The sequence below is a fragment of the Elephas maximus genome, chromosome 20 (assembly GCF_024166365.1).
Source record: "Elephas maximus indicus isolate mEleMax1 chromosome 20, mEleMax1 primary haplotype, whole genome shotgun sequence".
In the NCBI taxonomy this organism is placed as follows: Eukaryota; Metazoa; Chordata; class Mammalia; order Proboscidea; family Elephantidae; genus Elephas; species Elephas maximus.
The window spans coordinates 14,084,112-14,099,065 of NC_064838.1; the positions used below are offsets into that span (position 1 = coordinate 14,084,112).

The following is a 14,954-nucleotide window of genomic DNA, read 5'->3' on the forward strand; positions in this document are numbered from 1 at the left end:
AAAAAGATGGAAAGCCAGCCAAAGCCCAATAGTGTGAAAATGACTAAATATATAATGGCATATTCATGTAACAGAACACGATGCAGCCACTAAAAATCTTGGTGCAGAAAAGTATTTAAAGTATATTGTTAAGTGGAAAATGATTTCAGTACATTGTTAAGTGGAAAAAAAGGGTATGATCCCAATTTCAGTTTAAAATACGTACGTATTTATACAAAAAGAAAAGAACAAACAACCCACTGAAAGCAGGTAGGCCCAATATTAATAACAGTTACCTCTGAGCAGAGGGATTATTTTATTTATTCTATTGTTTGTGCTTTTCTGTATTCCAAATCTTCTATAATGACCATGTATTAAATTATAGAACTGAATTATTTTGAAAATGCAACAGATCTCATATACAATTATTTCTCAACTTTGTGATTTTTTAAAGGAATTGGTGATGAAGAATAAAAAAATTAAATTAGAATTCTGAAAAGAATGAGTGTTAAAGGATACATTTAGACACCGTTAAAAAATGCCTTCTGCACCAAGCTACCAACTAATTACCAAGACTTTTTCAATAAAACTGCAAAGCATGCAAGAATAGATATCATTGTATTTTTGGGTGAGAATAAGTTAACTATTTGGACCCAACTTCATATTAAATTCAGATATCTTTTGGGAAAAACATAAGGCTGTTTTCTACAGATAATTTCTGAGTCTTAGCCACTACCAGTCCTGAATCCCCCCCCAAGGGCTTCCCAAGTGCAGTAATAGCTGTGTGAACTGTCGTTAATGAAAGCCATTTGTTTTAAGTAAATGTAACAAGTTCTTCACTGGACTTCCCTTATCAAGCCTACTGCTGGTGTCCTCAGTGCCAGAAAGTAGGCAAAAACTCAGTGTCATCTTCCTGAGATCATATACTGCTCATCATAAATTATGACAGAACCATGGAAAACACTCAAATACTAAAACTTTTTTAGAATTTACTTTTTTTATATACTGAACAGGTGAATATTACTATGCTAAGCCTGCCTCAAAATAACTTCCAGAAAGAAAGCTTATTTGCTGTGTTCTTGCTGGTCTCATACTACAAATTTTCAGGAATGTACAACTAGCTGACAGCAACGAACCAAGACCTGATTTGTCGCTGATCATAAACGGCTTGGCCTGCTTTCCGAAGAGCATGCTGTTGGCCTACATTTGCTCAAATTTACCATGCCTTATCGTACTGCTTTTTTTCATATTCAGAAATTCTCACCTCCACAATTCAGAGGACATATCCCCTAATTCAAAAATACTGATGCATATAAGGTTTTAAGGTAAGTTTTTTTTTAAGAAGCTTCACTTAAAATTAGATTGAAACACATCCTTCACTGACTTAATGAATCTCTTCTTTAATTTTTCCTGAATTTCTTTTTTTTTAAGTTATATTTATTTTGTGGTTGTTGAGAACATACACAGAAAAACACACTAATTCAACAGTTTCTACATGTACCATTTCGTGACACTGACTAGTCTTCGAGTTGTGCAACCATTCTCACATTCCTTTTCTAAATTGTTCCTCCCTCATTAACATAAATTCACTGCCCCCTAAGGCTCCCCTCTAACCTTTCAAGTTGCTATTATAAATTCCATCCCATATAGATAGTTCTGAAAAGAGCATAATGCAGAAGGCAAACACTGTTTACTAGTTAAGCTAAACTACTGTTTGGTTTTAAAAAGACTTCAGGAAGCTTGCAGTCCATGAGAATTTACAATTCTGTTCTAGATGTTCTCCCTTTTGATCAGGATTCTTCTATGGAATTTCTGATCAAAATGTTCGGTAATGGTAGCTGGGCACCAACCAATTCTTCTGGTCTCATGGCAGAGGAGGCAGTTGTTCATGAAGGCAATTAGCCACACATTCCATATCCTTCTATTCCTGACTCTCCTTCCTCCTCTGTTGCTCAAGGCAAATACAGACCAATTGTTGTGCCTTGGATGGCTGCTTGCAAGTTTTTAAGACTCCAGGCACCATACAATAAACTAGGAGGTAGAACAGAAGCGCTAAACATGTTATTGGGCCAATTAACTGGGATGTCCCATGAAACCACGACCCTAAGCCTCCAAACCAAAGAACTAAATCCCGTGAAGTTTTTGTTTATACATAAGCACCCTTAAAAACCTACTTTTTTCTTTTTTTGACATTGTTTTAAGTTTCTTTCTTTTTTTTTTTAATGCCTCATTGTAACGGTTAATGTTATGTGTCAATTTAGCTAGACTATAATTCTCAGTGGTTTGGTAGACACTACGTATCACCTCCCACTTTGTGATCTGATATGAGCAGCCCATCAATAGAAAGAGAAATTTTCTTGAGGGTGTGGCCTGCATCCATGGTATGAATGACTCTTCTGGCAAAGCTCTTCCTTTTTCCAATCCTACAATCTTCTTGGCTTCTAACCCCGGTTCCTGGGATGTAGGCCAGCATGGGCCTCCAGCCTGTCACTTGACCTGCAGGTTTTCAGTTCATCAGTTCCTGCAATCATGTGAGCCAGTGGAGGTTTTCAGCATGTCATCTGACCCACAGATTTGGGACTTGCCAGGCCCTACAACTGTGTGAGCCATCTCCTCACAACTGAGCGAGCCATTTCCTTGAAGTAAATCTCTCTTTATATACATCTATATATGTTACTCATAGCGACCCTATAGGACAGAGTAGAACTGCCCCATAGAGTTTCCAACAAGCACCTGGCGGATTTGAACTGCCGATCCTTTGGTTAGCAGCCATAGCACTTAACCACTACGCCACCAGGGTTACGAGGTTTGGTTTGGTTTTTTTATATATGTTACGGAGCCCTGGTGGCAAAGTGGTTAAGAGCTCAGGCTGCTTACCAAAAAGGTCACAAATTCCAACCTACAAGTCGCTCTTTGGAAACCCTATGGGGCAGTTCTACTCTGTCCTATAGGGTTGCTATGAGTCGGAATCAACTTGACAGCAAAAAAAAAGCAACATATATGATTCACTGGTTATGTTCCTTTAGAGAACCCAGACTAAGAAGACACTCATAAGTGCATCCAGGTCATCTACAATTTTTGCAAGCTCCATATCTGGTTCTTTTCTCACTCCAGAGATTTCTCCCTCGGGAAGACCCCACCCTAGGCTTAAGAAGGGGAAGGAACAGACGGGGTATGGATTGTGAATTCGTCTCTTTCTTGCTACCAACACAGTGGAATCCACAACTCAAACATAAATAGCCTCCACCTTCTCCATCTTCAGAATTTCTAACTCATGATAATGACAAGACATGAGCATCTAACTGTCATTTCCTTTCCTGGTCTGAAAAACTGAGAGAAGAAAAACACAAATGCATACTACCCAGCAGTAGATAAAAATGCAAACACTGGACTCTAAACAGTCGTATCTCGTGTATTAGCGTCACGGAAGTAAATGGCACATGGAATCGACAAACTATCACTGAGCATAATACTCTGAGCTCGCAGGTCACAGGCTGGCAATTCCTGACCTGGCATGCCAATTTAGTTAAGTCCACTTCACATTTACAAAACACAAAACTGTACGTCATGGATTGAACTAGTCCCCTCAAAATGTGTGTATCAATTGTGTGATTTTCCTGTATGTTGTAAATGCTGCCTCTATGATGTTAATGAGGGAGGATGGGTAGCAGTTGTGTTAGTGAGGCAGGGCTCAACCTACAAGATTAGATTATGCCTTGGAGGCAATCTCTTGAGTTACAAAAGAGAGAAGCCAGCAGAGACACAGGGGGACCTCATACCACCAAGAAAGCAACGCTGGGAGCAAAGCACGTCCTTTGGACCTGGGGTCCCTGTGCAAAGGAGTCCAGGGGAACACTGATGAGAAGTCCAACAGAGAGAGAAAGCCTTCCCCTGGAGTTGACGCCCTGAAACTGGACTTTTAGCTTACTTCACTATGAGAAAATAAACCTTTCTTTGTTAAAGCCATCCACTTGTGGTATTTCTGTTATAGTAGCACTAGATAACTAAAACACTGTATAATCCCCAGCTAACGTAAACAAGGCATTCATTAAAAGCTCACCAATGACATCATTCTTCACTTGTAAGAAAACTGAGTTATTTCTCTTCATTGCAACAATGGCACAGAAACTTTGAGTTTCTCCATGTAAAAAAAAACCTATTTGAGTTTCTTCTCATGTAACAAAACCTGAGCCGCTTGGAAGTTCTGAGGCAAATCTTTCACAATTCAGAGAGTATACCCCCAGGGAGGAGTTTAAGGGGACAGCCTCCAAGAAGCAGCAGAAGCTAAATTCAGATGAAGCCCTGCAACTTGCCAGTTCACTGTCATTTGTCCTACTGTAAGTTGAAGAGACATGCCTGGTAGTCCCAAACCTTTAATTCAAATGATTTGGTGAACACGAAGCATTCAAGTTTGATCAGCGACTATGAAATACCGACTTTGTACATGTGTTTCTTCCATCTACACCACCCTCCATAATTGATTTTTCTTTTCCTTTTGAAAGGTCAGACAGTTATAAATCTAAAATAGTGTCTGGAAGGATAACTTAATCAGGGTATGATACAGAAAAGAGCTCTTAGCACCACATAATTTAAGTACGCAGTCTCACTTTCTGTTAGTATAAATCCTATTTTGCCAATCTTCCTAACAAAATTTCAGTGGGATTCAACACATGTGAAACTAATACATAAAAACAACTTTAATTCCTTTTAATATCTCATACGTTGATTCTGAGAAACCATGAGTCAACACCACATCTATGTAAGATGAGGGCCAGGTTTATCTTGTAACATTCTCTTCAATAAATCTGGTAACTTTACGTGTTGTCTTGGGCTGGGTTCTCTAAAGAAGCAAAACCAGTTAAGTGTATAAATATATACAGAGAGAGACTTATATCAAGGAAATGGCTCACACGATTGTAGAGGCTGAAACCTCCCACATTCGTGTATTAAGATAGAGGCTTCTCTCAATTCATGTAGCTGAAGGGGCTGGCAAACCCAAGATTGGCAGGTCGGAGAGCGGGGCTCCTGCTCTCAGGCCGTGAAGATCGATTATTTCCGAGATCTGCAGATAAGCTGATAGTTCAAGTCCCAAGAGCCGGAGGTCAGACGAACAGGACACAGCGCAGGATCCAGAGTGAGTAAAAAACCAGAACATCTGCTTATATTTGGACGCAGGCCACACCCCCAAGGAGACTCCCTTTCAACTGACTGGCTACTCACAGCAGATTCAATCATGGGAGTGATCACACATAAACATTGAGAATCATGGCCCAGCCAAGTTGACACACTATCTTAACCATGACTGGTGGCATGAGTCAACAATTCCAGAGACTGTCACAATGGCAGATAACACTGTAAAAAACTGAAACCCATGGATATTTTGTCAGAAAGGGGTCTAGGTGATTTCAAACTCAGTCAAACCAGGGATAGAGGATCTTAGCTCTGGATTCTAGTCTCTTGGTGAAGCTGAGAGCATTTCTTTGTGATTACTGTGAAGAGGTCTCTAAAACCAAGAAAGCTACTTATAATTCCCTCCTGTACATTGTCATGAGTCCTGAATCTACAAATTCATGCAAACCATTCTTGTATCTGCTGTATCTGTGGGCCATACTGCAAGGCCATACTCCCTCGGCATCACTTGCTCTCAGCTGGCTGCACTGGGGAATCGCCTGGACAGCTTCAAAAACCCTGATGCCTTGGTCCCTTCCCAAATCCCAAAATGTTCTGGTTGAATTGGTTTGGAGTAATGACTGGGCATGCAGATTGATAAAAACTCCCCAGGATATTTTAATGTGCAGTCAAGTTTGAGAACCAAAGTCCTTCTGAATTACCTCTAAGCGTTTTTTTTTTTTAAAGCAAATTCTAGGCCTCATTCATCTTTTTCTCCCCAGAATCCTCCCAGTGCCTTCTTCACAGCACTCCTTACAATCACAGTCTGTAATTAGAAAACTGTGAAATATTTTACTAATGCCTTTCTGGCCCACTACACTCTAGGCTCTATTAAAGTAAGGATGGTCTCTGTCTTGTTCACTGCATCCCTACTCCTCACACAGTGGCAGAAATGAACAATTATCTTGTTCAAGAAAAGAGTGAAAGAATAAAACAAATATCAATAATAGCAGCTAACGCTTATACAAGCACTGACTATGTGCAAGGAAGTGTTTTAAATATTAACTCAGAGATTCATCACCACAAACCTAAAGCAGGTACTATTATCATGTCCACTTTGCAGGCGATGACACTGAGGCACATAAACGATAAGTTGGTTGCCCAAGTCAGTTTGTGGTAGAACCAGGATTCAAAGCTAAGAAGCCTGTTCTACAGAACCTATTCTTATCAACTAGGGTGTATAAAAAAAAAAACTAAATTTTTTTTTTTTAGTGCATAGTTAATGGAAGAAGCTGCCCAACTGTCCCCTTTATACAAATAACAACCACCAACACCCTGAAGACAGCCACCACTGGTACAGCTTTTATGGAATGACTATCAATTGCTCCCCCACATGTTTGTCAGTTTGTCAGTTTGTTGTACTATGGGGGCTTCCATGTTGCTGTGATACTGGAAGCTATTACTGCAACACAGGAGGATCACCCATGGCAGACAGGTTTCAACTGAGCTTTGACACAAAGCCACAATAGGAAGAAGGACCCGGTAGTCTGCTTCTGAAAAGAATTAGCCAGTGAAAACCTCATGAATAGCAGTGGAACACTGTTTGATACAGTGCCAGAAGATGAGCCCATCAGGTTGGAAGGCACTCGAAAGACAACAGGGCGACAGCTGCCTCCTCAAAGTAGAGGTGATCATACTACTATGAGCTCCCAGGTCACAAGCTTTCAGGACCCTCATCTGCTGACACGGCACAACTCAAAATGAGAAGAAAAGCTACAAACATCCATTAATAATCTGAAAGTGTGATGTACGAAGTATGAATCTAGGAAAATTGGAAATCGTCAAAAATGAAATGGAATGCATAAACATCAACACCTAGGCATTAATGAGCTGAAATGGACTGGTACTGACCATTGTGAATTTGACAATCACATGGTCTACTATGCCAAGAACGAGAACTTGAAAAGGAATGGTGTTGCATTCATCATTAAAAAGAACATTTCAAGATCTATCCTGAAGTATAATGTTGTCAGTGACAGGATAATATCCATATGCCTACAAGGAAGACCAGCTAATTATTCAAATATATGTGCCAACCACTAAGGCCAAAGATGAATAAATTGAAGATTTTACCAAATTCTGCAGTCTGAAATTGATTGAACAAGCGATCAGGATCCACTGAAAATTACTGGCGATTGGAATGTGAGAGTTGGAAACAAAGAAGAAAGATCAGTAGTTGGAAAATATGGCCTTGGAGAAACGATGCCAGAAATCACATGACAGAATTTTGTAAGACCAATGACTTCTTCACTGCAAATACCTTTTTTCTTCAACATAAATGGTGACTATACAAATGGATCTCACCAGAAAGAATGCACAGGAATTGATCACATCTGTGGAAAGAGACAATGGAAAAGCTCATTATTATCAGTCAGAACAAGGCCAGGGACTGACTGTAGAACAGGTCATCAATTGCTCATATGCAAGCTCAAGTTGAAGCTGAAGAAAATTAGAACAAGTCAACAAGAGCTGAAGTACAGACCTGGGTATATCTCACCTGAATTCAGAGACCATCTCAAGAATAGATCTGACGTGTTGAACACTAATGATCAAAGACCAGGCAAGCTATGGAATGACATCAAGGACATCATACATGAAGAAAGACCAGAATGGATGTCAGAAAAGATACTGAAATTTGCTCTTGAATGTTGAGTAGCTAAATCAAAAGGAAGAAATGATGAAGTAAAAGAGCTGAACAGAAGATTTCAAAGGGTGGCTTGAGAAGACAAAGGAAACTATTGTAATGACATGTACAAAGACCTGCAGGAAGAAAATCGAAATGGAAGAACACGCTTTGGTATTTCTCAAGCTGAAAGAACTGCCTCAAGTTGCAATATTGAAGGATTCTATGAGGAAAATATTAAACGACACAGGAAGCATCAAAAGAAGATGGGAAGGAATGCATAGGGTTATTCTACCAAAAAGATTTGGTCGACCTTCAACCATTTCAAGAGGCAACATATGATCACGAACCAGTGGTACTAAATAAAGGAAGAGGTCCAAACTGCACTGAAGGCATTGGTGAAAAACTAGGCTTCAGGAACTGACGAAATACTAATTGAGACGTTTCAACAAAAGGATGCAGTGCTGGAAGTGCTCACTCATCTATGCCAAGAAATTTGGAAGACGGCTACTTGGCCAACTGAGTGGGAGCGACCCATATTATGCCTATTCCCAAGAAAGGCTATCCAACCAAATACAAAAATTATCGAACAATATCATTAATATCACAGGCAAATAAAATTTTGTTGAAGACCATTCAAAAGCAGCAGCAGCAGTATATCGACAAGGAACTGCCAGAAATCCAAGCTGGATTCAGAAGAGGATATGTAGCTAGGGATATCCCAGCTGAAGTCAGATGGATCCTGGCTGAAAACAGGGAATATGAGACTATGACTATGTAAAGGCATTCGACTGCGTGGACCATAACAAAATACGGGTAACATTACGAAGAATGGGAATTCCAGAAGAGTTCATTGTGCTCGTGAGGAACCTGTACATAGATCAAGAGGCAGTCATTTGAACAGAACAAGGAGACAGGGCGTGGTTTAAAGTCAGGAAGGTGAATGTCAGAGCTGTATCCCTTCACCGTACCTATTTAGTCTGTATGCTGAGCAAATAAGTCGAGAAGCTGGACTATATGAAGAAGAATGGGGCATCGGGGTTGGAGGAAGACTCATTAACAACCTGGGTTATACAAATGACACAACATTGCTTGCTGGAAGTGAAGAGGACTTGAAGCACTTACTGATGAAGATCAAAGACCATAGCCTTCAGCATGGATTACACCTCAACATAAAAAAAAACAAAAATCCTCAGAACTGGACCAATAAGCAATATCGTGATAAGTGGAGAGAAGAATGAAGTTGTCAAGGATTTCATTTTACTTGGATCCACAATCAACATCCATGGAAGCAGTAGTCAAGAAATCAAAAGACGTATTGCAGTGGGAAAATCTCCTGCAAAAAAGTTCTTTAAAGGGTTGAAAAGCAAAGATGTCACCTCGAAGAATAAGGTGTGCCTGATCCAAGCCATGGTGTTTTCAATCACCTCATATGCATGGGAAAGCTGGACAATGAATAAGGAAGACCGAAGAAGAACTGACGCCTTTGAATTGTGGTGCTGGTGAAGAATACGGAATATACCATGAACTGCCATAAGAATGAACAAATCTGTCTTGGAATAAGTACAACCAGAATGACCTCCGTAGCAAGGACGGCAAGACTATGTCTCACCTACTTCGGACACGTTATCAGGAAGGATCAGTCTCTATAGAAGGACATCATGCTTGGTAAAGTAGAGGGTCAGCGAAAAAGAGGAAGACTTTCAACGAGATGGGCTGACACAATGGCTACAAGAAGGGGCTCGAGCACAGCGAGGATTGTAAGGATGGCACAGAAGAGGACCGTGCTTCATTCTCTTGTACACAGGGTCACCATGAGTTGGAACCAACTCAGTGGCACCTAACAACATCATCCAGTGCTGGACACCTTGCTAAGTACTTCCTGTGTTATTTCATTTAATACCACAAGTTAATAAATTCATTTTACATATCATGTAAGTACGATTCAGAGAGGTTAATCAACTTGCCCAAAATCATACAGCCAGGAACTGGCAAAGCTAGAACTAAACTGAGCCCTGTCTGCCACTGAAGTGCAAGCTCTTATCCACCATGTGATGAATCTTCTGGCTGGAGAACTGTATATTTCCCAATTGCATAATGTGCACGACAAGAACACACTGCAGCAATTTCTTGGTCTGGTTTTCACTGCTGTTGCCATACCTTCACTAGCATGTTATTTAGTCTTATACATTGAAGTCACATTGTACACACATTTATTATAAATACAACTATACAGGCACAGGAACGGGGCAAGCAAGTGAGTGAGAAAGGGCAAAAACTAACAAAATCTAGTGAGTGACCCCATTGCCATTCCATTCAAACCAAGTCCCTGAGGGAGACAGGAGGGAATGAGCTCCTCCCGGGGTCAGCATCTCACGCCATCAACCGTACTCCAGTGCTTAGTAAACACACAAGGACAACAATAAAAAACAGTTGCTGTCCAGTCAAGCCCGGCTTACAGTGACCCTGATTCCTGGTGACCCCGACTCAGTGATTCCAACTCATGGTGACCCACGTGTGTCAGAATAGAACTATGCTCCATAGTTTTTTTTTTTTTAACTGTGGTAAATACAAATGTAACAAAACATCTACTATTTCAACAATCTCACAGGGTTTTCAATGGCTGATTTTTTGGGAAGTAGATCACCAAGCCTTCCTTTTGAGGTGCCTCTGGGTAGATTCAAACCTTTAAGTAAGCAGTCAAGCGTGTTCACCAGTTTACACCACCCAGGAACTTCAACTCTAGTGCTTAAAGGCACTAAAATGCATGGATGATTTAGAGGATTTTAAAGCTAATTTTGTATATAAAGACTTTTGCCTCGCTATCTGTCTTCAGAACTCACTGTCATGCTGGATGTAGCCCCACTGGACAGTGGCTACCACGAGCTAGAGGTGTATGGGAACCAAAATTAGGAATGAAAACACACCGATGCCCTGCTTGCTCCTGGTCCATCCTCTAAAGGAGACATAAACACCCTCAAAAATGGTACAACCTCAGAGGTAGAAGAAACAGGCATGAGGTCTCAGTCTCATATTGAACATATGAATTTAAAAAAAAGCATGGAAATCTCCATTTGGAAGTGGTGGCTGACATAAAGATGATTTGTCTACCAGGCAGAGTCACAAGCTGATTCTATGACCACAGAATAATCTGCAAAAGGAACTTTTAGAAAAAGTCATCATGATAAAGAAACATTAAGTTGTATTTTGTAAAAAGTGATTTCTCATTCCTTTATATACACTGAGGAAACCCTGGTGGCCTAGTGGTTAAGTGCTATGGCTGCTAACCAAGAGGTTGGCAGTTCAAATCTGCCAGGTGCTCCTTGGAAACTCTATGGGGCAGTTCTACTCTGTCCTCTAGGGTCACTATGAGTCGGAATTGACTTGACGGCAGTGGGTTCGGTTTTTTGGTTATATATACCGAAGAAAAACTCAGCAAAGATCTTATGTCTTATACCATCATGTATCAATTTTCTTGACCAAATATAAAAGTTGATTCAACATCTCCACGTTGAAATACTCTATTATCACATTTGTCAAATACTGAAAGACCTGACCACTTCCCTCTTCCCCAAACAGCACTAGTAACCCAGATAACAAATGAAGGCTATACTCTGTAAGAATAGACCAGGAGACTGAATCTCAGCAAAACACTTACAAATCAAGATGGTTGGAAGCTAAGGACCTAGAGAGACTAAATGCCAGGAGAACAACAATAGAAAAGGAATCTCTTGGGAAAAGAAGAAGCTGATGGTAACTTAATAAGGACAAAAATGAATTAGCTTTACTTCAGTGACTGAGCACAAAGGTGAGGTAATTTCATAAAGTTTAAAGAAACTCACTTGAAAATAACACAACTTTTTCTTATACTCACTTTTATAGTTAAGTTCACTGTGCTGAAGTTTATCTTCAGAAAAAGACATTTACAAACTCAGTTGATTATAAACTAGAATCACTATCCTTAATTCTCATTTGGGAACAATAGTCATTTTATCTTTGAGTTTCAGGAAGAGATTCTGACACAGAAAGCGAATAAAAATCTTAAAACACAGAGAGTGTAAAGTATAATGGGTAAATAAATAAAAATAAGTGTTAACAGAGATGAGCCAGCATCACCATACCAGAAAATAAATGACTAGAGTGTGCCAGGGCAAATGCTCAGTTTGATAAGTGTAATACACACATGGTATGTTAAACGGGACTTGCTCAGATGTCAGGGACAGAAAATAAACTTCAGGCGGGAATAAAAAGGAAGAAGTTGGCTCCCCGTTGGGGATGGCTTGCTAAAAGGCAGATTAGTGGGCCCCACCCCTAGAGTGTTCTGCTCAGTGGGTTTGGGTGGGGCCTGAGACACTGCAGGTGATGCCGCTGCTGCTGCCATCCAGCGACCATGCCAGAAATCCTAGGCTTTAGGAACCAAGCCCTATGACTAAGGGAGTCTCCATCACACAGCTGTGGCCCGGGATCTTACACGGGCTTCCACCAGCTGTTAGGGGATAGAGCCTTCGGGGTTACATCATTTTGCTCATGGTCCCAGAATCAGGCAGTTGTTTTCATGAGCTTCAGAAGAAAGGCCCTAGAGCTTTCTCTGAAAAAGGGACTTGTGATCACCCCTGAAAGCAACTGCTATGCCAGGGGGTGTAGTAAAGCACCCCTCTGAGCATAAATGAGGGCAGCAGAGGGCAGGGGGGATCCAAGTGGGGAGACAGAGACAGAAACAAGCCATGAAATTGGATGGCATTACCACGATCATAGGGAATGACAGAAAAATCCCCAAAAGATGAAAAGAAAGAGGCACAGGAAAGCAAAATGAGCAAAGAGCTACATGATTATCATAGTCTGTGATAAATTTTGTTTTCGGATCAAGATGTTCAACGTGCAGTCAAATTTGCTAAAAAACCAGAAACCAAACCTGCTGCTGTCGAGTTTATTCCAACTCATAGTGACCCTATAGGACAGAGTAGAACTGCCCCATAGGGTTCCAAGGCTGTAGTCTTTATGGGGAGTTCTGGGGAAGCAGTGAGTGAGAGCTACGGCTGCTAACCAAAAGGTTGGCAGTTCAAATCCACCAGCCACTCCCTGGAAACCCTGTGGAGCAGCTCTACTTTGTCCTATAGGGTCGCTATGCGTCAGAACTGACTCAACAGCAATGGGCAGCGGGCAACAGGGTTAATCTTTCTGGAGGCAGACTGCCGAACAGCTGACCTTCCGTTTAGCAGCCGAGCCCTTAATCACTGCCCCACCAGGGCTCACAAACAAATCATGTATACTTATAGAGCATAATCTGTAATAAAGGGCCATTAAAAAAAAAAAAAATTCCCTAACAGTCACTGACTGATATTTTTGTAAAATAATATCACATGAATTACTAGAAAATTGATCTTACACTGGCATGTCTTGGCAATGGCAACTTGCAATAAAAGTTTCTAAAGGTTTAGTCCCAGTTTCTGTACTTACCACGGACCTATAACAAACAGTTTATGAACTGGCACTAATCGAATAGCACGTACTGCACACTGTTACTCTAGACCAGGGTGGGCCAGGGGAGAGCTGTTACAGCTGCTAAACTCATTGAGAAAATGAAAGAGCCTGGCAGTGTTCCAATAAAACTTTATTTACAAAAGCAGCCAATGGGCAAGATTTGCCCACTGGCTGCTAGTCTATGCCTGCTCTAGACCAATGCTTCTCAAAATATAATGTGTACAGTAATCCCCTGGGGAGCCTGTATGCAGGCTTTGACTCAGTAGGTGTGGGGTAGAGCTGAGATTGTGCATCTCTAACAGCCTTCAAGCTGATGCCAATACTGATATTTGGAGCCCACAGTTTGAGTACTCAGGCTAACAGACTATTCACTGTGAACTTAGAGGCTGGGAAGTGACGTCAAGTATAATAGGTGCTTTACACTGGGTTTTTATTGAGCTTTAAAAAGACTACATAAAAGACTACATCAGTCAGTCAGGCATGTGACTTCCTGTAAAGAAGGTCCTAAAAAGGATGACAGTCAGAAAAAATTAATAAGGTCACCCCCACTGGAACCAATAACATCAGTACTGGATGGTTTCCCATCTCTCAATTAGCCCAGAACCTGACATAAAGTAAACCCAAAATCCAGTGCCGTCGAGTCGATTCCGACTCATAGTGACCCTACAGGACAGAGTAGAGCTGCCCCGTAGAGTTTTCAAGGAGCGCCTGGCAGATTCGAACTGCAGCCCTTTAGTTAGCAGCCGTAGCACTTAACCACTACGCCACCAGGGTTTCCTGACACAGAGTAACAACACACAGTAGGTGGTAAGAAACATTTGTTGGCCACTAGGTGAGTCAGAATCCACTCAGTGGCAATGGGCTTCGTCTTTTTGGTTAGTTGAAAGCAGGAAAACCAAATTGTGTGAGTCGGAATCGACTCGACGTCAGTGGGGGTGCTTAGGGGCAGAAGTGAGGATGATAGCGGGGTTCTCAATTCTGCCTTGTTATCTTATGTAACTATGCTATTTCACATTGTTTCATAAGCTGGCAAAACTCTGAATAGGTAGTGCTTTTAAGATTGTACCTGTATATAAAAATCAAATCACAGAATTTATTCTTTCAGTAAAATTTCCCTTTTCACATTTCCTTACGTTTACTTTTCCACTCTTCCAATTGAATATCAAATGCCTCTTCTTTGGAATTTGGTCATCGCTGTCAGTATTTGGATTAACTATTTGGTAGTTTGAGCCCGGATAGCAAAGTAGTTAAGAGCTGGGCTGCTAACCAGAAGGTCTGCAGTTCAAATCCACCAGCCACTCCTTGGAAACCCTACCGGGCAGGTCTACTCTGTCTTACAGGGTTGCTACAAGTCATCTAACAACAACATTTGGTAGTTCAGCTTAATGGAGAAGAAGCTCCACTCATTAAATGCGAACACTAATCACAGGTTTGGGGGCAGTGAGGCATCAGTGGTAAAACTCTCGCCTTTCAAGCAGGAGACCAGGGTTCAATTCCCAGGCAATCTACCTCATGAGCAGCCACCACCCATCCATCAGCAGAGGCTTGCATGTTGCTATGATGCTGAACAGACTTCAGTGGAGTGTCCAGACTAAGAGAGACTAGGAGAAAAGGCCTGGTGATCTACTTCTGAAAATCAGACAACGAAATCCTGTGAATCACAACAGACTGATCTGCAGCCCATCACGGGGATGGCTCTGAG

At 41.1% G+C, this 14,954-nt stretch overlaps 1 protein-coding gene and 1 pseudogene across 2 annotated transcripts in view; both read right to left on the bottom strand.

Moving 5' to 3' along the window:
- SUCLG2 (succinate-CoA ligase GDP-forming subunit beta) overlaps window positions 1–14,954 on the bottom strand; it is a 345,782-nt gene that overhangs the window by 107,498 nt on the left and 223,330 nt on the right. The window lies entirely within an intron of this gene.
- LOC126064355 (solute carrier family 2, facilitated glucose transporter member 8-like) overlaps window positions 1–14,954 on the bottom strand; it is a 43,860-nt pseudogene that overhangs the window by 26,984 nt on the left and 1,922 nt on the right.